Source organism: Schistocerca cancellata, chromosome 5, assembly GCF_023864275.1.
Source record: "Schistocerca cancellata isolate TAMUIC-IGC-003103 chromosome 5, iqSchCanc2.1, whole genome shotgun sequence".
NCBI classification, from domain to species: Eukaryota; Metazoa; Arthropoda; class Insecta; order Orthoptera; family Acrididae; genus Schistocerca; species Schistocerca cancellata.
Genome location: NC_064630.1, coordinates 644,020,654 through 644,044,182, shown reverse-complemented (window position 1 = coordinate 644,044,182; position 23,529 = coordinate 644,020,654). Strand labels below are relative to the sequence as shown.

Here is a 23,529-nt window from a genome sequence, read left to right as displayed (position 1 = left end):
AAGCTTTTTCCTTATATGATCATTTCGTGGAGAACGATTGACAACTTTTGCGATTTGCAAATCATGGAGACGAAACTTGACGGATTTAACGACTGACATATTTATTTATAGCACCTTTAACAAGAAATGAAAAGCTACTATAAATAAATTGGAGTTTAACGTCGCGAATGCAGTCAGGGGTAAGCTCCAACACGGAAACTTGAAAGGCATGTTCTATGCATTTTTTTTTTCTTTTTGCTATTTCGTATCCTTAATCGAGCCAGTCCCTTGATGTAACGTGTACAGTGAGATATACGAACAACATAACATGGGTATGACACTGAGGTAATATTTTTAATATCATCTTGTTTCTTCTATTTCGGGTGTACAGCAGTCATACACAGCCTGGCGAAAAAAGAGAAACACCCAGAAGGAGAGAAAGAAGTGAAATGAAACATCCCGGGTTGGGAGGGTATGTGGTGTTATGTGATAACAAATCTGATAACAAATGTGATAACAAATTTTTACAGAAATTGGCAACATGAGCCCACGTATCAGTATGAAGTTGCACCACCCCCTGACCTGCATGCATGAGGATATTCGGTTGGAAAGGGTGTCATAAAAACGTTGCACCCTCTCTTTATGTAAGGTGGCCGACAAATGTAACTGGTCTCTGATATCCTGTATACTCGCAGTGGGATGGGGTTAACATCCGAGCTGGTCCGACAAAGTACAAAACAGTATTTAAACAGACTGAAGGTAGAATCCAAGTATGCATTTCAAGTGACAAACATTGCGAACATTTACAAAAATGACATAAATGGTGATAAAATACTGGACATAATCTTAGTTTCGTCAAGGAAAATAGGGATTATAAAGGGATAGATAAAGAATATGACGATATCCATCCCTCTTTGATCCCTATTGTCTTTGACAAACCTAGATTATGTCCAGTATTTTGTCGCCATGTTATGTCATTTTTATAACTTTCGTAATGTTTGTCACTTGTAATGTAAACCTGGATTTTTATCTTCAATATGTTTAAATACTGTTTTATAAAAACTCTGCCCGAGCAGCCCACAGGCGTCACTGGATGCGGATATGGAGGGGCATGTGGTCAGCACACCGCTCTCCAGGCCGTATGTAAGTTTACAAGACTGGAGCAGCTACTTCTCAATCAAGTAGTTCCTCAGTTTGCCTCGCATAACGTGTATTTTATGCATACCATCTTGACGTTGTAACACGTCGTTCATTGATCTGTTTTGACCTTGTGACTTAAGTTTCACAAAACCTGTTTTTGGACATAAGATTAAACCGCAGTTAGTGACACGCCAGAAAAGTAAGAACGTACTCTCAAGTACATTATTGGTAGTCGTCTATATTATCTTTGAGTGTATTCTTTGCTAGAAATGAGAAAAGCTGATTTCTGCAGTAGAGTGAACGAGGAAGACTTGTGGTTTACACATGAGATGAAGTTATTTGCTTGTAGCACGATGTTTTCGATCTGATTGCACTTCAGCTGTATTATCCCACGTATAGATAAATATATAGAACAGTTTTTTTTCGATTGTAAGCTGCAACACGTAGGGCATAGAGCATACTGCTCAGGAATAAACAAATAAGACTGCCCGTATGTGGTTAATATATTCCATAGTGCATACAGGGTGTTTCAAAAATGACCGGTATATTTGAAACGGCAATAAAAACTAAACGAGCAGCCTTAGAAATACACCGTTTGTTGCAATATGCTTGGGACAACAGTACATTTTCAGGCAGACAAACTTTCGAAATTACAGTAGTTACAATTTTCAACAACAGATTGCGCTGCGGTCTGGGAAACTCTATAGTACGATATTTTCCACTTATCCACCATGCGTAGCAATAATATGGCGTAGTCTCTGAATGAAATTACCCGAAACCTTTGACAACGTGTCTGGCGGAATGGCTTCACATGCAGATGAGATGTACTGCTTCAGATGTTCAATTGTTTCTGGATTCTGGCGGTACCCCTGGTCTTTCAAGTGTCCCCACAGAAAGAAGTCACAGGAGTTCATGCACTGGCGAATAGGGAGACCAATCCACGCCGCCTCCTGTATGTTTCGGATAGCCCAAAGCAATCACACGATCATCGAAATATTCATTCAGGAAATTAAAGACGTCGGCCGTGCGATGTGGCCGGGCACCATCTTGCATAAACCACGAGGTGTTCGCAGTGTCGTCTAAGGCAGTTTGTACCGCCACAAATTCACGAAGAATGTCCAGATAGCGTGATGCAGTAATCGTATCGGATCTGAAAAATGGGCCAATGATTCCTTTGGAAGAAATGGCGGCCCAGACCAGTACTTTTTGAGGATGCAGGGACGATGGGACTGCAACATGGGGCTTTTCAGTTCCCCATATGCGCCAATTCTGTTTATTGACGAAGCCGTCCAGGTAAAAATAAGCTTCGTCGGTAAACCAAATGCTGCCCACATGCATATCGCCGTCATCAATCCTGTGCACTATATCGTTAGCGAATGTCTCTCGTGCAGCAATGGTAGCGGCGCTGAGGGGTTGCCGCGTTTGAATTTTGTTGCCGTACGCGGTCGCCCTACCTTTCCAGCACGTTCATCCGTCACGTTCCCAGTCCGTTGAAATTTTTCAAACAGATCCTTTATTGTATCGCTTTTCGGTCCTTTGGTTACATTAAACCTCCGTTGAAAACTTCGTATTGTTGCAACAACACTGTGTTCTAGGCGGTGGAATTCAAACACCAGAAAAATCCTCTGTTCTAAGGAACAAACCATGTTGTCTACAGCACACTTGCACGTTGTGAACAGCACACGCTTACAGCAGAAAGACGACGTACAGAATGGCACACCCACAGACTGCGTTGTCTTCTATATCTTTCACATCACTTGCAGCGCCATCTGTTGTTGAAAATTGTAACTACTGTAATTTCGAAAGTTTGTCCGCCTGAAAATGTACTGTTGTCCCAAACATATTGCAACAAACGGTGTATTTCTATCGCTGCTCGTTTAGTTTTTATTGCCGTTTCAAATATACCGGTCATTTTTGAAACACCCTGTATATTTTAATGTAATATTCGCCAGTGTTCATGTATTTTTGTAGGTGCTGGAAAATGACTTAGTCAAAATCGGCAAGTCGCACGACAAATAAAGGATAACTACACAGCGTACTACGGACAATGTTTTCTTTCACAAAATCGTTGGAGGTTGTGGACCCACATACGAACAAAATAATTATGAAACACAGTATATTTTAATTTTTGCGCAACAACGTATCTTCGTTTTGTAGGATTTTAAGTGTACAGATTCTTGTTTGGTCACTATCCTATTTACTTAGCTGCAAGCATAAGCTCGCCATACAAAATACTTGTAACTTCCTTAAAAGAGAAGACCGGCGTCTTTTGAGCGCCATAGTTGGTGTAGAAGTGGTGCCGGACGGATATGTCACCCTCCACCACTGACGAATGTCATCGCAGTCGGTAAGATGGGTCTGCGTGCAGACGTGACAGAAGAGCAGAAAAAAGTTGTCATTTTTGCACGTGATAACGGCCACACCGTGAATGAAGTTGTGCGACTTCGTGGGTTATCTTCGATGTTTTACCACTCGCAGTCGAAAAACACGACTTAAGAACAGTGCTCGTAAAAATATCCCACTCGTCAGGAACCAGAGTCGAGTGACACACGTTGTCGGTGACCCTCGGTTTCAAAGCCGACAGGTATTGCTGCTGGTAGTAGTTGCAGGTCCATCTCAACCAGTTTCCGAGCGAACGTTGCGAACGGAACTGGATGCAATGGAAGTTGAGAGTGGGGTACCTCATAAAAGGCCGTCGGTCACAGCTGCACATGAAGCTGCACGTCGCTGGTGATCCAGACAACAGAGAAACTGGAGGGCAGCAAGGTGTGTAGCGTGATAGGACGGGTGTTATTTTTGCCTCTTTTCAAATGATACAACTCGCGGAGTGCGCCGATGACCGTATGAATAGTTTAACCCTGATTCAACAATGTTTGTGTGTGTTGGGGTTGGGGAGGGTAGGTGTACTTTAGCTCATAGGTGGTTCTTCGTACCATCACTCTATCCCACTCACATTACCGTGAACATCAACCAGGATGTTTTAACATTCTCGGTGACCAAGTGTAGCTCTTTCTTCTTCTTCTTCTTCTTCTTTCTTTTACATCTTCTGTGCACATTCTAATCTTCCAAGATGACAAAGCCGTGCTTACAGGGTTCGTTTTCCCTAGTACCCCAAGAAAACGTGCCAGGACCGTTATTGTTTAAAATGGATGTATCTTCTGTGCACATTCTAATCTTCCAAGACGACAAAGCCGAGCTTACAGGGTTCGTTTTTCCCCAGTACCCCAAGGAAATGTGCCAGGACCGCTACTGTTTACAATGTATGTAAATGATCTTTTTAAGGCCGTTCGCAAATGATGCGGTTGTGTACAACAAAATAACAACGTCAGGAGACAGTATCGATTTGAAAAATGACCTGCAGACGACTGATGAATGGCAGTTGACGCTTAATGGAAATAATGGTAATATATTGCACATACACTGGAAAAGAATCCACTTCTGTACAACTATACTGTTGATGAGAAACTGCTTGAAACGGTATCTACTTTAAAATGTATAGGGGTAACTATCCAGAGCGGCCTGAAGTGGAATGACCACATAAAACAAATAGCAGAAAAAGCAGATTACAGGCTGAGACTCATAGGAACACTCTTAAGGAAATGTAACGAATCCACGAAGGAATTGGCTTATAAGGCGCTTGTTCGACCGACTCTTGAGTATTATTCGTCAATAAGTGATCGTTAATAGGTAGAACTGATAGAAGACATTAAGAAGAGCCCACGAAGAGCGGCGCGTTTCGTCAGGAGATCGTTTAGAACATTGCCGAGATGCTCAACAAACGACATTGGCAGACGTTACAAGAGAGTAGTTGTGTGTCACGGAGAGGTTTTGCTATTAAAATTTCGAGAGAGCGCTTTCCGGGAAGAGTCGGACAACATATTACTTGCTTCCACGTATATCGCGCGTAATGAGCACGACGAGAAAATTTGAAAAATTAGAGCCAATACAGAGGCTTACCGATAATCATTCTTCCCACGCGCCATCCGCGAGTGGAGGGTTAGTGATACCAGAAGTACCCTCCGCCGCACACCATTAAGTGGCTTGCGAAGCATGATATAGATGTAAATTCTTTCCTGATTTGATGAGCACCCAGCACGTAATGGCTCCCCGACTAAACTCACAAAAACACCCGATCATAATCCTCTAGAAAATGACTGGTACTGTATGGGAATTCAGGTTTTCTCGGCCAATTACATTGTTGAAATATTCTCGGGTGTAAGCCGAGCCCTGGCGTCGCGTTGTCACAAAGTTTCGACGAGTTTCCTAGTCATCATCTTCAGGCGAAGTGTTAGCTTCATATACAGTTATTTCATTTATAGCCGCTGGACCGCATGCTCCGCTGCCGAGTGCCCGATATGGACGACACATTTGTGGACGCATAGTGAAGACAAACCTATACTAATTCTTGTGCCACCTCAGCTTCATACTTGAAAACGTCAGGTTCACTGTGGAAGTGTAAGAAAACGGATATCTACTGCTCCTAGACATTCGGACCTAGAAGAGCCCTGGTGGTACATTGGGACATTTCTTCTGTAGAAAGAAGGCGATATGGACGCCTTAAGCTGCGACCATCTAGCGCATCGCAAATCTGTGCCCACGACCCTGGTACAAAGAGCGAAGGCCATACGCGACAAGGAAAGTCTGCCTATCGAGCTAAACCTTTCGCAAGAACGGCTATTCGGAGACACAAATAAGAAAAAATTCACGAGAAAAAACAAAGCGCTTGGCGTTCCTTACGTATGCAGGACCGCCCACAGTCATACTGTCAGGATAACAGAAAAGCTAAACACAAAAACCTTTCTCTGCTTAACGGTTAAAATTAAAATTATGCTTGTCTCAAAGACCAGCTATGGTCCCGGGCACCTGGTATCAGTAGCATCAGTTGCGAGTGTGGCATGCAGAACATGGGCGAGACGCAACTAGCATCTCGTAGCAGTGTTCAGAACTTACGAGGAGCTTTATCCCTCGGCCAAACCGACAAGTTTTAAACAGACGAATGCGTAAGCCACGCCATCGGATTCTGGGATTCGATCATAAAAAAGACAATGGAAACAAAATCACACGACAATCTAGTCAACCAGGATAGTGGTTTACAACTGAAAAAGAGGAGGCCTTAGACACGGCCAACCGATCTGGCTCATATTTGGCGGGTGACTTACGTACAAACTAAAATGGAAGACTAAAATATTTCATAAATTTTTTGCCGTGCAAGACTTCAGTCAATAAAGAATTTATAACTGTGATGCATCTGTTTACCATGAAGACAAGATATTTTAGTCAGATTTAAGTGTCAGGAAGTCTTTTCTGAAAGTATTTGTATGGAGTGTAGCCATGTATGGAAGTGAAACGTGGACGATAAATAGTTTAAACAAAAAGGGAATAGGAGCTTTCGAAATGTGGTGCTACAGAAGGATGCTGAAGATTAGATGGGTAGATCACATGCCTAATGAGGAGGTATCGATAGAATTGGAGAGAAGAGAAATTTGTGGCACAATTTGACTAGAAGAAGGGATCGGTTGGTAGGACATATTCTGAGGTATAAAGGGATCACCAGTTTAGTATTGGAGGGCAGCGTGGAGAGTAAAAATCGTAGAGGGAGACCAAGAGATGAATACACTAAACAGATTCAGAAGGATGTAGGTTGCAGTAGGTACTGGGAGATGAAGAAGCTTGCACAGGATAGAGTAGCATGGAGAGCTGCATCAATCTGGACTGAAGACCACAACAACAACAGCACAACACCCCCCTCCCCGCCTCACCCCCTACCATGCCGCGTCTTTTAGAATACCACTCCTCAAGTTCACGACCCACAGTCGGCTCAGAATTGACTGAATCGATTTTTGGTCGCCATACATGGAAAATCGATGAAACAAACTTTTCTGACTACCGTTTCTGTAGCGATAAGGTAAACGTTATAAAACGAAAGAGCCGATGGCTTAGCGACCAAGGCCTTTGGTTGGGAAACGGAGGACCTGTGTTCGATTTCCAAGTGCATCCATGTTTTTCTTTTGTATTTTTTCCGCTTCTGAATTAGTAGGAATGGAAGAGTTAATAACGTAAGTAAATCAGTAAGGAATTATGACAAGCTAGCCAAAAAAGGTCTCCAATGTATTGGATTAGTGTACAATTACAAATTTAATCCGGGTAGTTTTAGAATGGCACTTTCACTTACTCTGTTATGTGAGCTCTATTTCTTTCGTATGACTCTATTTCTTTCGAACAACTAGACGGATGGTACTTGTCACATAGACACGCTAAGCTAGTACACCGATCAGCCTGAACATCATGACGACGGACCTACAATCGATATAAACCGGTCCAGGCGATAGCAGCGTCAGCTGGCGAGAAATGGCTGCCAGCCAGAAACACGCACGGTGCGTGTAGTATCGGTGAGCGTGCGGCCCGTGCGTAGGCGAGCGATATATCTGATTGACTGAGGGAGGATTGTGATGGCCCGGAGGCTCGGAACAACCATTTCGGAAACGGCACGACTTGTCGGGTGTTCGAGGAGTGCTGTGGTGAGTGTCTTCAACACGTGGGGAAAACCAAGGTGATGATGATCTAGACACTGTCACAAATGAAGATGATGAAATGTTGAGGAAAACACGAACATCCAGTCCCCGGGCAGAGAAAATCCCCAAACCCGGCCGGGAATCGAACCCGAGACCCCATGATCCAGAGGCAGCAACGCTAGCCACTAGACCACGAGCTGCGGACAAACCAAGGTGAAACCACGTCCACACGTCAGGCGTTGTATACTGGGCAGGCTGGTAAAACAGGACAAGTGGTGAACTGTGGTGGAACTTACGTCAGACTTTAATGCTGGGCAAAGTACAAGTGTGTCTGATCACAAGAGTCGAACACTCGTAACGACGGGCCTCCGCAACCGATGACCCATGCGTGTGCCACTGTCAACACCACGACATCGGCAACTACGACTGAAATGGGCACGTGACCTTCGCCGCTAGACGTTGGCGCGGTGGCACAGTGTTGCTTGAATATGTGTAATGTGTAAAAAGTGATGGAATTGCTAACCCACATCTGTATATAAAAAAATATAAAAAAGGACCCTTACAATTGTTCAGCATGTAACCATGTTTGCCAATGAAATTGCGATGTGAATCTTAAATGACTCCTTACAATCTATCGTATGGATACACAAACGACAGTCAAAAAAATTATTTTCTCGATTTCTAGGAAAATATGCATTTGCGAATCCTGTTTATCGGGGTTGGACATGGCGTGCCAAATCGCCTGCGTCGCCGGCCATCTATCGTCACAAACCTTTAAAAATGAATAGGAATGACAAAAAAGAGGGAGCAGAATTCTCAATATCTTTTAAGCAGTCGCATAATCGACGGGTACCGCAAATTTGCTATGGAACGACGTACACCGTGCAGAAAGAATTTAAAGATTTACACTACTGGCCATTAAAATTGCTACACCAAGAAGAAATGCAGATGATAAACGGGTCTTCATTGGACAAATATATTATACTAGAACTGACATGTGATTACATTTTCACGCAATTTGGGTGCATAGATCCTGAGAAATCACCACCCAGAACAACCACCTCTGGCCATAATAACGGCATTGATACGCCTGGGCATTGAGTCAAACAGAGCTTAGATGGCGTGTACAGGTACAGCTGACCATGCAGCTTCAACACGATACCACATTTCATCAAGAGTAGTGACTGGCGTATTGTGACGAGCCAGTTGCTCGGCCATTATTGACCAAACGTCTTCAATTGATGAGAGATCTGGAGAATGTGCTGGCCAGGGCAGCAGTCGAACATTTTCTGTATCCAGAACATGCGGTCGTGCATTATCCTGCTGAAATGTAGGGTTTCGCAGGGCTCGAATGAAGGGTAGAGCGACGGGTCGTAACACATCTGAAATATAACGTTCACTGTTCAAAGAGCCGTCAATGCGAACCAGAGGTGACCGAGACGTGTAACCAATGGCACCCCATACCATCACGCCGGGTGATACGCCAGTATGGCGGTGACGAATATATGCTTCCAATGTGCGTTCACCGCGATGTCGCCAAACACGGATGCGACCATCATGATGCTGTTAACAGAACCCGGATTCATCCGAAAAAATGACGTTTTGCCATTCGTGCACCCAGGTTAGTCGTTGAGTACACCATCACAGGCGCTCCAGCCTATGATGCAGCGTCAAGGGTAACCGCAGCCATGGTCTCCGAGCTGATTGTGCATGCTGCTCCAAACGTCGTCGAACTGTTCGTGCAGATGGTTGTTGTCTTGCAAACGTGCCCATCAGTTGCCTCAGGGATCGAGACGTGGCTGCACGATCCGTTACAGCCAAGCGGATACACGCGGATAAGATGCCTGTCATCTCGACTGCTAGTGATACGAGGCCGTTGGGATCCAGCACGGCGTTCCGTATTACCCTTCTGAACACATCGATTCCATATTGTGCTAACAGTCATTGGATCTCGACCAACGCGAGCAGCAATGTCGCGATACGATAAACCGCAATCGCGATAGGCTACAATCCGACCTTTATCAAAGTCGGAAACGTGATGGTACGCATTTCTCCTCTTCACAAGAGGAATCACAACAACGTTTCACCAGGCAACGCTGGTCAACTGCTGTTTGTGTATGAGAAATCGGTTGGATACTTTCCTCATGTCAGCACGTTGTAGGTGTCGCCATCGGCGCCAACCTTGTGTGAATGCTCTGAAAAGCTAAAGATTTGCATATCACAGCATCTTGTTCCTGTCGGTTAAATTTCGCGTCTGTAGCACGTCATCTTCGTGGTGTAGCAATTTTAGTGAAGTATACAGCGAAAGGGCAAAAAATTACAACGAGCGTCAGACGGGATTAATCGTTCTGTACAGCAAGAAGCACTTTGCTTAAAATTTCCAGGCGTGGAGCACTTGAAGGAATTGGTGATACGGGCAGTAAAATTACTGAAGACCCAGGCCTTACTCCACTGTGCGTTGCAAGGGTTTTCCATGGAAATTAAGGAAGAGTATCGAGACTTTACATATTACTGCAAAGTGCGCTTGTTAAGTCAAGGGGCACGCATGGGACAATTCTTCGATTTAAAACCCGTTATTGCTGAGTTTATGAAGGAAAAAGGAGTACAGGGACGAAAATTAGAACATTCGGAATGGACTGTAGACTTAGCATTTTTAAGTGGACTTGACTGCACATTGCGCATAATAAGTCATTGCAACGTGAGAAATATCTTAAATCTGATTTGACGGAAATGCATTTGAAAAGTAGCTCGCGTTGTAGAAGGGATGGATTTGGACAGATAACTAAATCCAGTTCGCTAAGCTCACTGGCTTTAAAGAAAACGTGAGGTTTGAAGAATTAATTGCAGACTTAAAAGGATACTTTCCTAAACGTTTTGAAGACACTGCCGATCTCACATCTGTTTTCGAGACCGTTTGCCATTTCATTTGAAAGCGCCTCTGTGCAGTGCAGATCGAACTGACTGATATCTGCAGCTCAGTTCCCGTTTTAAAGAAAAATCCTTTAAGCTGAAGTGTCTAGGGCATCTAATTGCTTCCCTGAGATAGAGATTGCACGTCTCCATACTGAAGCTGAAAAGGATGTACCATATTTCGATCAACATATGTATGTGAAAGACCTTTTTGGTTAACGAAACTAAATAAGTCATGATTACGTGCCAAACTGGGTGCAAAAAAAAGTGACATTGTCTTTATCTGTCCATATGCCACCAGTCTGTAGCAGATAAAAACTATATTACGTCTTCAGCACGGTAAAAATAATTAAATAATACTGAAAAATTGTTTCATTTGTAATCTATAGACTTGAGAAATATGAAAAGGGCACCCCTTCTCTGTTAGTGATGGAGAAGGGTGCAGCCAAGTTGAGTACTGTGACACAAGTCCGGGCACGGCTTGCGAGCGGAGTTCTTGGCCACCCTGCCATATGTGATGATGAAAAATGCTCATATTTCAGTTATCTATCGATCTCCTCAATTTCGAGTCGATTGCGCGTCATGAAATTTAGGAGTGGTTTTCTCAAAAACGGGCGGGTGTTGAGCCAAAATAGTTTAGTCTCTTTCATTTTAGGTTCTACACAAGCGGCCTGCCAAGAATGATGTGGATTGGTTGGCCGTGTCTGAGGCCTCCCCCTTGTGAGATCCGCATTGGATGGGCCGGTCGTGGTGGCCGACCGGTTCTAGGCGCTTCAGTCTGGAACCGCGCGACCGCTACGAACGCACGTTCGAATCCTGCCTCGGGCATGGATGTGTGTGACGTCCTTAGGTTAGTTAGGTTTAAGTAGTTCTACGTTATAGGGGACTGATGACCTCAGATGTTAAGTCCCATAATGCTCAGAGCCATTTGAACCATTTGAACCGCATTGGATGGACCGTTAGCAAAAATACGTCATGAATTCACTGGTGTGAAAGCAATGGAGGCAACAGGTGGAATAGACGGGCATGACCAGGAGTCGACACGCTGACCGCTTCAACCCCGCCCTGGGTTACCCCACCACCGATTGTGACATCTCTTCCGGAGGCACGCGTTTGTTTCAACCTTTGGGACTTCGGCAGGGGAGTCTGCAGCCCAACGGCTGTAAAGGATTGGACCATATCTGACACCGACACTTCCACTGAAGATGACGAGAAGTAAACACGTCGGAACGATGCGACAACATGGCGCTACGACTCTGCAGAAACCCCGATTAGATTTCATCTGTGACAGGTGCTTTTCGAAATAATTGGTGAAACAGTCAAAATCCCCGCAGACTGGTAGCTCTACAGGTTCTAATCATCAGTGCGTTGTTTCAGCTGTATCGCGAACACGAGAAGAAATTTGTGGAGTCTCTTCGTCGCCGAACTGAGCCCATTACCAAGACTAACCATGCGGTGTTAAGTGGCGTCTCGTGCGGGTGACTGCTTTTTGATCATCTGTCCTTATCTGGGGCAAGTGGAGTGCAAACCTTTGTCTGCCCATGGTTGTACTTTTCCTAAATAACATTAGGCAGAAGACTGTATAATTCCTTTGACAGCCTTGTCTCCGGTTTAATTCCTCGTCATAATCCCTCCGAGATGTTGATCCGTATCGTAGGAGCTCATCACCGACGGGACGTCAAGTCAAAGCTTGCTGCGTTCTAACTATTTGAACTGCATTGAAGTGTTTGCACTTCGCTCCAGTCTTGGGTTGGGTTGGGTTGTTTGGGGGAGGAGACCAGGGAAGGACGAAAAGGAAGTCGGCCGTGGCCTTTCAAAGGAACCATCCCGGCATCTGCCTGGAGCAATTTAGGGAAATCACGGAAAACCTAAATCAGGATGGCCGGACGCGGGATTGAACCGTCGTCCTCCCGAATGCGGGTCCAGTGCGCTAGCCACTGCACCACCTCGCTCGGTCTACGGTCTTGGGTAAAATAATGTAATCTGAACTTTGTTGTCACACATGGTAGAGATTCCGACTTATTGTAAAAATTGTAAATTTGTGACAAGATCTTAGGGGACCAAACTGCTTAGGTCATCGGTCCCTAAGCATACACACTAATTAATCTAACTTTAACGTACGCTATGGACAACACATACATCCATGCCTGAGGGAGGACATGAACCTCCGACGGGGGGAGCCGCACGGACCGTGAGAAGGCGCATTAGACCGCGCGGCTACCCCGCGCGGCATTTCACACATCGTTTTACGTCTACTCCCAACCGAAATACTCGCGTAAAGACACTCAGAAGCAGTTGAATAAGAGGCGGCGCCTGTGTGGAGAGAGAATTCTGCCGTCAGTACAACGAATGGACTACGTCGTCGTGTCACGTGACTGATATTTCATCAGACCTTGGACTGGCCGACGGCATGTCAGCAGAGCTCAGGACGGACAAGACGTGCGATAGCGGCGGGTGAAGTCGCGGCCAACACGTGCTTGCTGTGCTGTGTCTGAGGTCGTGCAATGCCACCGAATTATTCAAGTGCCACCGAGTCAAGGGCGCTCCGCGAACTGGGCCGCCTCAAAAAATGGTTCAAATGGCTCTGAGCACTATGGGACTTAACATCTGAGGTCATCTGTCCCCTAGACTTAGAACTAGTTAAACCTAACTAACCTAAGGACACCACACACATCCATGCCCGAGGGAGGATTCGAACCTGCGACCGTACCAGCCGCGTGGTTCTGGACTGAAGCGCATAGCACCGCTCGGCCACAGCGGCCGGCATGGCCGCCTCAGCTGCGATTAGTATTATGTGGTCGTTACAGTTATATCGCTCCGTAAACACACGCTGCTTATGGTGATCGTTCTGCAGTCGCGAATTCATACAATAATCGGTCCTTCTACTTAATTATGCGAAACATATTACATTTGTTTACGTTAAGATTCGACTCCATCCCTCCACCAAGCACCGATCCTCTGCTGGTCTTCCTGCATTTCGCGACAATTTTATATATTTTGACTTCTCTCTATACGACACCATACCATCCACGAAAAGTATCATGGAACTTCCGACGTTATCCACTAGGTCATCTATTATTTACCGACGTTATCCACTAGGTTATCTATTATTTACGTATACTGTAAACAGTAACTCCTCCTTGGCGTATGACTGAAGTTATTTTTACGACTCACGATTACTCTTTGTTATGATACTCGTATTTTATTCATTAGGCGACAGTGCAGAACTGCATCGAATGACTGCCGGAAGTCAAAGAACATACCATCGACCTGAACGCATATACAGGGTGACAATTATTGAACTATGTGAAATAAAATCGTCGTAACTTCTGAACGGTTCGCGTTAGGACGTTCAAACTGCACGATTGGCCGCGGGGCATGATGGGAATTAGTATGCGCATGTATGGTTTGGTTTAGCGACGAAGCCCACTTTCATTTGGATGGGTTCGTCAATAAGCAAAATTGGCGCATTTGGGGGACTTAGAATCCGCATTTCGCGATCGAGAAGTCTCTTCACCCTCAGCGGGTGACTGTGTGGTGTGTAATGTCCAGTCACGTGTAATCGGTGCGATATTCCTTGTTGGCACGGTGACTACCGAACGGTAAGTGAAGGTTCTGGAAGATGATTTCATCCCCATTATCCAAAGTGACCCTGATTTCGACACTGGTTCATGAAAGACGGAGCTCGACCCATCGAAGCAGGAGAGTGTCTGATGTTCTGGAGGAGCACTTTGGGGACCGCTTTCTGGCTCTAGGGTACCCAGAGATCACTGGCGTAGGCCTCGATTGGCCACCATATTATCCGGATCTGAACACATGCGACTCCTATTTGTGGGGTTGCATTAAAGACAAGGTGTACAGTAATAACCTCAGAACCATTGCTGAGCTGAAAACAGCCATTCAGGAGGTCATCGACAGCATCGATGTTCCGACACTTCAGCGGGTCGTGCAGAATTTCGCTATTCGTCTGCGACACATCATCGCCAATAATGGCAGGCATATCGAACATGTCATACCCTAAATGCGAATATCTGTAGTGACGTTTACATGTTGAATAAAGCGTGTGAACACCATACTTTGTAACTAATTTGCGTTTTTTTGCTTATAGTTCAATAACTGTAACTTTATACCTACTGACTTCTGGGTCTCGTGGACAAACAGAGCGAGCTGGGTTCCACACGATCGTTGTTTGCGGAATCCATGTTGATCCCCACAGAAAAACAAAAATTGTAATTTGTGGTAAGGTCTTATGGGACCAAACTGCTGGGTTCATCGGTCCCTAAGCTTACGCACTACTTAATCTAACTTAAACTAACTTACGCTATGGACAACACACATGCCATGCCCGAGGGAGGACTCGAACCTCTGACGGGGGGAGTCGCACGGACCCTGACAAGGCGCCACAGACCGCGCGGCCACAGAAGACATTTTAGGTCACCAGAAATGCATAATTCGCGAGAGTAAAACGTTTCCAGAACTCAACAACATGCAGACGTCAATGATATAGGCTTATAGTTTTGTGAATCTGTCCGACGACCCTAGTCGTGAATGAGAATGCCCTGCGCTTTTTACCAATCACTAGGAACGGTTTTGTTCCTCCACCGGTCTTTGGTAGAATTCTGCTCGAAGAGGAACATGCTCGTACACGTACTTCACCTACGAGAGCTTGCTGAAAAGTATTAAAAGTTATCCATATTACTCGGTCGCCTTTCCAGCTTCGCTAAAGCAAATTGCAACCCTCTGCCGCTAGATGGCTTCGAATCGTAGCGTTTAACATAGCGGTGTCTAACGTAACTTTGTTGCTGCGTGAAAAACAGCGTACTGTAATCGAGTTTCTAACCGCAGAAAAGGTGCCTCCAATTGAAGTCCGTTGAAGAATGAAAGCTGTGTACGTTGATGATTGTTTCGACATCGACAGTGTGCGATGTTGGGTTTTTGGTGGACGTAACGAGGGAAACGGTGGTGCTAACCTCAAAATACACTTCTGGCAATTGAAATTGCTACACCATGAAGATGTGCTACAGACGCGAAATTTAACCGACAGGAAGAAGATAATGTGATATGCAAATGATTAACTTTTCAAAGCATTCACACAAGGTTGGCGCCGGTGCGACACCTACAACGTGCTGACATGAGGAAAGTTTCCAGCCGATTTCTCATACACAAACATCAGTTGACCGGCGTTTCCCGGTGAAACGTTGTTGTGATACCTCGTGTAAGGAGGAGAAATGCGTACCATCACGTATCCGACTTTGATAAAGGTCGGATTTTAGCCTATCACAATTGCGGTTTATCGTATCGCAACATTGCTGCTCGCGTTGGTCGAGATCCAATGACTGTTAGCAGAATATAGAATCGGCGGTTTCAGGAGTGTAATACGGAACGCCGTGCTGGATCCCAACGGCCTCGTATCACTAGCAGTCGAAATGACAGGCATCTTATTCGCATGGCTGCAACGGATCGTGCAGCCACGTCTCGATCCCTGGGTCAACAGATGGGGACGTTAGCAAGACAACCATCTGCACGAACAGTTGGACGACGTTTGCAGCAGCATGGACTATCAGCTCGGAGACCATGGCTGCGGTTACCCTTGACGCTGCATCACAGACAGGAGCACCTGCGATGGTGTACTCAACGACGAACCTGGGTGCACGAATGGCGAAACGTCATTGTTTCGGATGAATCCAGGTGCTGTTTACAGCATCATGATGGTCGCATCCGTGTTTGGCGACATCGCGGTGAACACACATTGGAAGCGTGTATTCGTCACCGCCATACTGGCGTATCACCCGGCGTGATGGTATGGGGTGCATTTGATTACACGTCTCGGTCACCTCTTGTTCGCATTGAAGGCACTTTGAACAGTGGACGTTACATTTCAGATGTGTTACGACCCGTGGCTCTACCCTTCATTCGATCCCTGCGAAACCCTACATTTCAGCAGTATAATGCACGACCGCATGTTGCAGGTCCCGTACGGGCCTTTCTGGATACAGAAAATGTTCGACTGCTGCCCTGGCCAGCACATTCTCCAGATCTTTCACCAATTGAAAACGTCTGGTCAATGGTGACCTAACAGCTGGCTCGTCACAATACACGTGACCACTCTTGATGAACTGTGGTATCGTGTTGAAGCTGCATGGGCAGCTGTAGCTGTACACGCCATCCAAGCTCTGTTTGACTCAATGCCCAGGCGTATCAAGGCTGTTGTTACGGCCAGAGGTGGTTGTTCTGGGAACTTATTTCTCAGGATCTATGCACCCAAATTGCGTGAAAATGTAATCACATTTCTAGTATAATATATTTGTCCAATGAATACCCGTTTATCATCTGCATTTCTTCGTGGTGTAGCAATTTTAATGGCCAGTAGTGTATATGACAGAGCCCGGAGTTGACGACCACGTACGGCAACCCATGAGGCTCTTCGGAAACGGGTCGATGACGTCATTAGAGAAAGTCGTTGGACGAGACAGGCACAGTTCTCAGTTAAGTGTGGCATTTCATGAGAGCATGTATAGACCATCGTTTCAGAACAGCGGTAAAGAAAACTGTATTCACGGTGGGTGCCTCGAATGCTCAGTCCTAACATGTAACAGAGGAGATTGGACATCTGTCAACAGTTTCTTGTGCATTTTGGGCGTGACTGTTAGGGATTCCTTAACAACAGGTGACAGGTGATGAAAGCTCTGTTCACCATTTTGACCTCATAAACAAGAGAAGATCAGTGGAATTTCGCCACAAAGCATCACCGACGATAAAATTAAGACCATTCCGTCATCAGGCAAAATCATGCACACAGTGTTCTGGGATGTTAAAGGTGGGCGCATTTTGAATTCGTGCCCAAAGACACCACCATAAATTCCGCGAGGTAGTACGAGACCCTCAGAAAAAGGAAAGGCTTCGTCCACCCATGGAACACGGCCTCCTTAAGCATCACAATGCCAGGCTATACACGAGCCCTGCGACATCTGCAACAATCCGCCGCCTTGGGTTGACTGTCATCGATCATTCTTCACACAGTGCCGACTTGTGTTCAGGCACTTGTTTTCTTTATAATGGAAGTTCTCACAGTTTCATACGCATTTTTCTTTTATCGCAAAACGTAAAGTTTTTGTCGTCATTCAGTTTGTCAAAAAAATCGCTTCAAAAAATGGTTCATATGGTTCTGAGCACTACGGGACTTAACATCTGTGGTCATCAGTCCCCTAGAAGTTAGAACTACTTAAACCTAACTAACCTAAGGACAGCACACACATCCATGCCCGAGGCAGGATTCGAACCTGCGACCCTAGCGGTCACGCGGTTCCAGACTGAAGCGCCTAGAACCACACGGCCACACCGACCGGCTTCAGTTTGTCATTGCGTTTGTTTGGTGTTCATTTGTTTCGTTGCGTGTTTTTTTGATGGGTGGTGCACGAATTTCAAATTGTGTATTGATCTTCAGGGAGTTGACTAAGTGTGAGTGTGTTGTGGCAGAGAAATGTGTGTGTGTCTGTGTGTGTGAGTGAGTGAGAGACAGAGAGAAAGAGAGAACGTGTGAATGAGAGTTCTTCTATTGCGGCAAATAGGTTTTTATTGCAGAATGATGCTTATTCATTTAACACGTTTGTTGCCTCGGGCTCTTGCTTTTTGCATGTGATAATTATCCTCTGCCGGCCGAGGTGGCCGAGCGGTTCTAGGCGCTACAGTCTGGAACCGCGCGACCGCTACGGTCGCAGTTTCGAATCCTGCCTCGGGCATGGATGTGTGTGATGTCCTTAGGTTAGTTAGGTGTAAGTAGTTCTAAGTTCTAGGGGACTGATGACCTCAGAAGTTAAGTCCCATAGTGCTCAGAGCCATTTGAACCAATTATCCTCTATTGTTAACTTTTGTTACAGGCTACTGCTAGTTTTAAGAACTTCCAAGTTACTGTCTTTGTTTGTTGGATGGTGATTCTCTGCCTTTAGATGTCTTGCAAATGTTGAGTGTGAACTGTTACTTTCTTAATGCCCTTGTTCCGTGTATCTGGTCCTGAAATTCCTGCATGTTGGACCCACGGGTACAGATTGACAGCAAATACAGTTTAATTGATTGATGCCAGATTGGCTATATTTGTCGGCCCAGTTTGTTCTACATTGTGTTGTTTGAGTCCCTGTCTTTTTAGCATATTTCGTATCCCAACGGCCACAGTAGTCAGCCGCGATGTATGCTCTGTACTGGCTAGAACAGCCGTACGACACTTTTGAGATATCAGCTGAGAAATGCGATCGACGGCGAACTATTAACGGCATCGTGACGCAATATGACGTACGTTTCCAGGAAATGTTAACTGCTGCACAGCCATATCCGCAACCCACTTCCGTTGTGCCCTCGAACTGTACCGCAGATTAAATCACCGCCCAACGCTGTAGCTTTCCGAACAGAAGAAACAAATCGCCCGTTATGAATCAGTGACGTACCCAACGCGACCATAACAGCACGATCATGACAAATGCAGCCACCTAACTACCACGAATACGACCTCCCGCAGAGCACAACTTGAAAGGAAATAAGTGCAAAGTAGATGGCTGTGATAACAGAAATCTGCTGGCAGTTAAAGAATGTAGGATAAAAAGTAATGTAATACTGATGTTACGAAGACCAGCTTCGTAAGTTACACAAAAGCCATACCTGCAAAATATCATCAGGCAAGCCATTCAAAGAAAATTATAGCGCCGTTATATGTCGTCGGTATGCAGCAAATCAACACTTTCAGTCGACTGGTCGCTGATGTCGAGCAGAATGGAATGAGCGATCATCCAATACTGAACATATGGTGGCGATCTGTGCGGTTGCAAAACGTGGCTTCATTGAGGCGCATCATATTATACATCTTATTACAACTTAATTAGATCAGTTAGGCGGAATAATTATGGAGTGGTTGCGCTTTTAATGAACGGGGGGACGGGGGATATACTACAAACCCGTCGCCACTCACAACAGTCGTGAGAAATTAAATACTTACAGTAATAGAGGAATGGTAAAAGGCAGACTGATCACATCTGCATCCGTTTACAGAGCTACAGCTTGCGACGAGGCGGAAAAATAAGTGCGGTTGCAATGTTTACACTAATGTGCATATACAAATGTTCGTTAGAAAATGTTAGTGCAAATTTTGGCTCTCGCGTAAGCCTCAGGGGATGATTTCCACACTTGGTGCATTAGTACACTGTTCCACACCCGCGCATTAGTTATAGTTCTTGAATTAACATGAGTACAGTTTATGCTAGGGAACAAAAATTAAGCGATTATTATAGCAAAGATCATTTTTCACGACACTGTTCAATCACTATTTATTGGCGTCGTCCTTTCCTTTCACACAATGAAATTAGCACTGGTGAGACGGTTTACAGTTTTACTTTAATAATAATTTGACTTCGAGCCCCCAATAGCAGTAATATAGGCTGCTACAATCGAAAATTACTCACTCAATTCGAACAGAAGCACAAGTCCCACTGTCCTCTTTGTTCTAACAGTTTTGGCGCGAAATCACAGATCGCCAAATGATTCTCTTACGCCGATGTATACCTCGTAATTCGTACTCACACAAATAATCGTAGCACTTCCAGTTCACCAAATATATGCTTGCACTACTAAACAATACTCTTTGTCTAAATAAATCGGCGAGAAAAATTCTTACCCAAACGACCACATGGTCCACCCACCCGCCAAAAGACTGACCAGTAACTGACCCCTGGCCAAGATGGCCGCTCGCTTATATAGGCTCGGATGTCTACCCTCCCTTGGTTACGCAAATACCAATCTCACCAATTAAGGTTGCACATTTTGACACATACATCCCTCAACAGAAATAAGTACACCATCGGAACCGCGCTAAAAACTACATCCCATTTACTATGTTACCTTAATTTCTAGGATTATTCTATCGCCCGTAAATCAAGTTTTAGTTTTTGCAAAATTTCGCCACTTAGCGCAAATTTGTTTGTTTACATCTGTGCTGCAAAGTTTTAACATAGAACTGCATATAGCACTATTTTTGGACGTAATATATAGCGATCTATACATTGCGCTGCTCAAAATGTTCATATCTATAATAATTAATTAATTATGGGCGATAAATGCAATAATAATTTGCAAACAATGAAAACTATTGCAAGTTAAGTGTATAGTGTAACTTAATTAGTTTAAAATACGTGTGATGCCACCCAAAATATTATATAGTGCCGTTCTTTACGTCACGAATTTTCTATTGAATTTTATAAACAATTTCTTATCAAACTTTGCTTATTGCTCTTTACGAGCTTAATAATTCATTAATCTTAAGATATGACCATGGCACTCGATCCGCTATGACGAGACGTTTCAATGAGCGCTCGCTCATCTCTGTAAGTTGTTATTTACTATTTTTATTAATTTTTTCAGTATTCGTGATATTAGGTAATTTTCAAGTTAGTATAACTTTTGCGTCACGTGACTTAAAATAAAGATCGATCTTTCAGGAGGTGCATATTGCTGACCACAATCCACTGCCGCATCGCTGTTCACCGTAAGTTTCATAGTTTTCGCGTAATGCGCGAAAAACCAAACAATGCCCCCAAGCTGCGGGCCACGTGGTCCCCCTGGCAGCGGAGGCATCCCGCCGACACGTTGCAAACCTCGCGCGGGCGCGCCACGCTCTTCCGCGAAAGGCGCACCATGTCGCTCGCTCGCTCTCCACAAAGCAATCCTTGCATACTAGACCTATTCATCTAGTAACGGTTTTTTTTACCGTCACAAGCTGAATATAAGGCAAACCAGTTTTTAGGATTTAATTATGCAAATTAAAAACGTAGTTTTTTTCGGGTGACGTTACAACACATCACGCACTACTAAGATAAACCAAGGACTCCATTTTTAAATGACTTCCGAATGGTTTGGAATATTTATTGCATCAGCTTTGGTGAAACAATTTTGGAAAACTATGTTCAATAACTCTCCTTTTTGCCCAATCACATCACGCACTACTAAGATAAACCAAGGACTCCATTTTTAAATGACTTCCGAATGGTTTGGAATATTTATTGCATCAGCTTTGGTGAAACAATTTTGGAAAACTATGTTCAATAACTCTCCTTTTTGCCCAATGAGCGTAAGCAGTTTTCCCACTAATGTAAGTCACATTCATTTTGATCTTCTTTGTACATCCTACTAGAGTTTGGGACAGAGTTTCAGTCTGGACATCACTTAAATCGTCTCGCAATGAAGTTCACACTAAATTATAACATACTGTCAACTGTTGCCAAACTAAGAAATTTTGTTTTCCTTGAGATACTTTCTGTCCGCTTTTGCAACACTGTTGCGACCTGTTTTGCACAACATGGGGAGTAATACTTTAAAACCTCTAGAGTCTACTCGACTCTGCTTTCGCTAACCCTGCAGCTGCAATCCGTGTGCAGTGGACTCCTGATTTGTTTAGTAGAACCGCCGGCCGGAGTGGCCGTGCGGTTCTCGGCGCTACAGTCTGGAGCCGAGCGACCACTACGGTCGCAGGTTCGAATCCTACCTCGGGCATGGATGTGTGTGATGTCCTTAGGTTAGTTAGGTTTAATTAGTTCTAAGTTCTAGGCGACTGATGACATCAGAAGTTAAGTCGCATAGTGCTCAGAGCCATTTTCAGTAGAACCCAACACGTCTCGGCCCCACGAAACAATCCAGGAATTTGCAGCAACGCCGTCTCTTAGACGTCTAAGCCTCTGGTTTAGACCCTCTATTGGGCTCTGTACCAAAGGTCCACAGCCGATCAGATGCTGCAGATGGTGAGCACCGCCTTCACCTTACAAGACCAGTACTCTTTAGCAACCTAGATAGAAAAGTACTCTTCTGATCCGAAGGGACACATGTTTGGTAGTATGGTAGAATCCACGCAGGATGCAGTGGCCGATGTACGGTGGCCAATTTCCGTCCAAAGCAGTGGGCGAGTTCATTCGTTTGTTTGGAAGGGCAGGTCTACATTGTCTGCCCACTTTCGGCAGCGATGACAGAAACGAGGCTTAATCCCTGAAGTTTCTCTCAAACTATGCTAAAGTACTCCGTCTTCAGGCCACGAGTGGTCTACCGGGACCATCCGACCGCCGTGTCATCCTCAGTGGAGGATGCGGATAGGAGGGGCGTGGGGTCAGCACACCGCTCTCCCGGTCGTTATGATGGTATTGTTGACCGAAGCCGCTACTATTCGGTCGAGTAGCTCCTCAATTGGCATCACGAGGCCGAGTGCACCCCGAAAAATGGCAACAGCGCATGGCGGCCTGGATGGTTACCCATCCAAGTGCCCACCACGCCCGACAGCGCTTAACTTCGGTGATCCCACGGGAACCGGTGTATCCACTGCGGTAAGGCCGTTGCCCTCGCAAACTATGTTGCAGAAACAATTCGGTGACAAAATTTCATTTTTACCTTATTTATAGCTTTAAATGTCTGCTTCACGATGACGTACTCATCGTTTCGAAAATGTGATATTAGCATTTAAGTAAGACATTGTGCGAAATTCGAAAAGTTTGAAATTAAAATTAGCGGTTGCCATGATTTTTGCGTTTGTTCAACATTACATAATATCTTGCTGCATATGAAATTTAACTAATATACTGAATTTTTCATCAGACTTGGTTGAAAATCTCTATCTGTCACGATTCTCAAGAAAATTGATCTGATGTAGCACACTCATTTCGATCGCGCACCAGCTATAAAGCCAGAATGAAACATCTACAACACTATATTTCATGAACGGTTTGAGATATCGAAATGAGATTTTTCAAATGATAGCATGTAAAGAGGAGAGTGTTCTGCTTATTGTGATTATTCAAAACTTCATTATCTACAGTGTTATTCCACTAACTACACTTTTCCGATGAAAAAAAGGTAATTTTTAAGGGCGATCGATAGCTGGTGAATCGAGAAATGCTGTAGCTTTAGGAACAGCACAAATGAAGACATTACACATTTATTTCTGTACAGAGGATGTGCTTTTCCATAA

General features: G+C 44.7%; 1 protein-coding gene and 1 pseudogene across 1 annotated transcript in view; one reads left to right on the top strand and one right to left on the bottom strand.

The window, feature by feature from the left end:
• Window positions 1-23,529, top strand: part of LOC126187806 (peptidoglycan-recognition protein SC1a/b-like) — a 66,614-nt gene that overhangs the window by 16,034 nt on the left and 27,051 nt on the right. The gene's annotated exons all lie outside the window — the stretch shown is intronic.
• Window positions 22,785-22,902, bottom strand: LOC126189931 (5S ribosomal RNA; annotated as a pseudogene).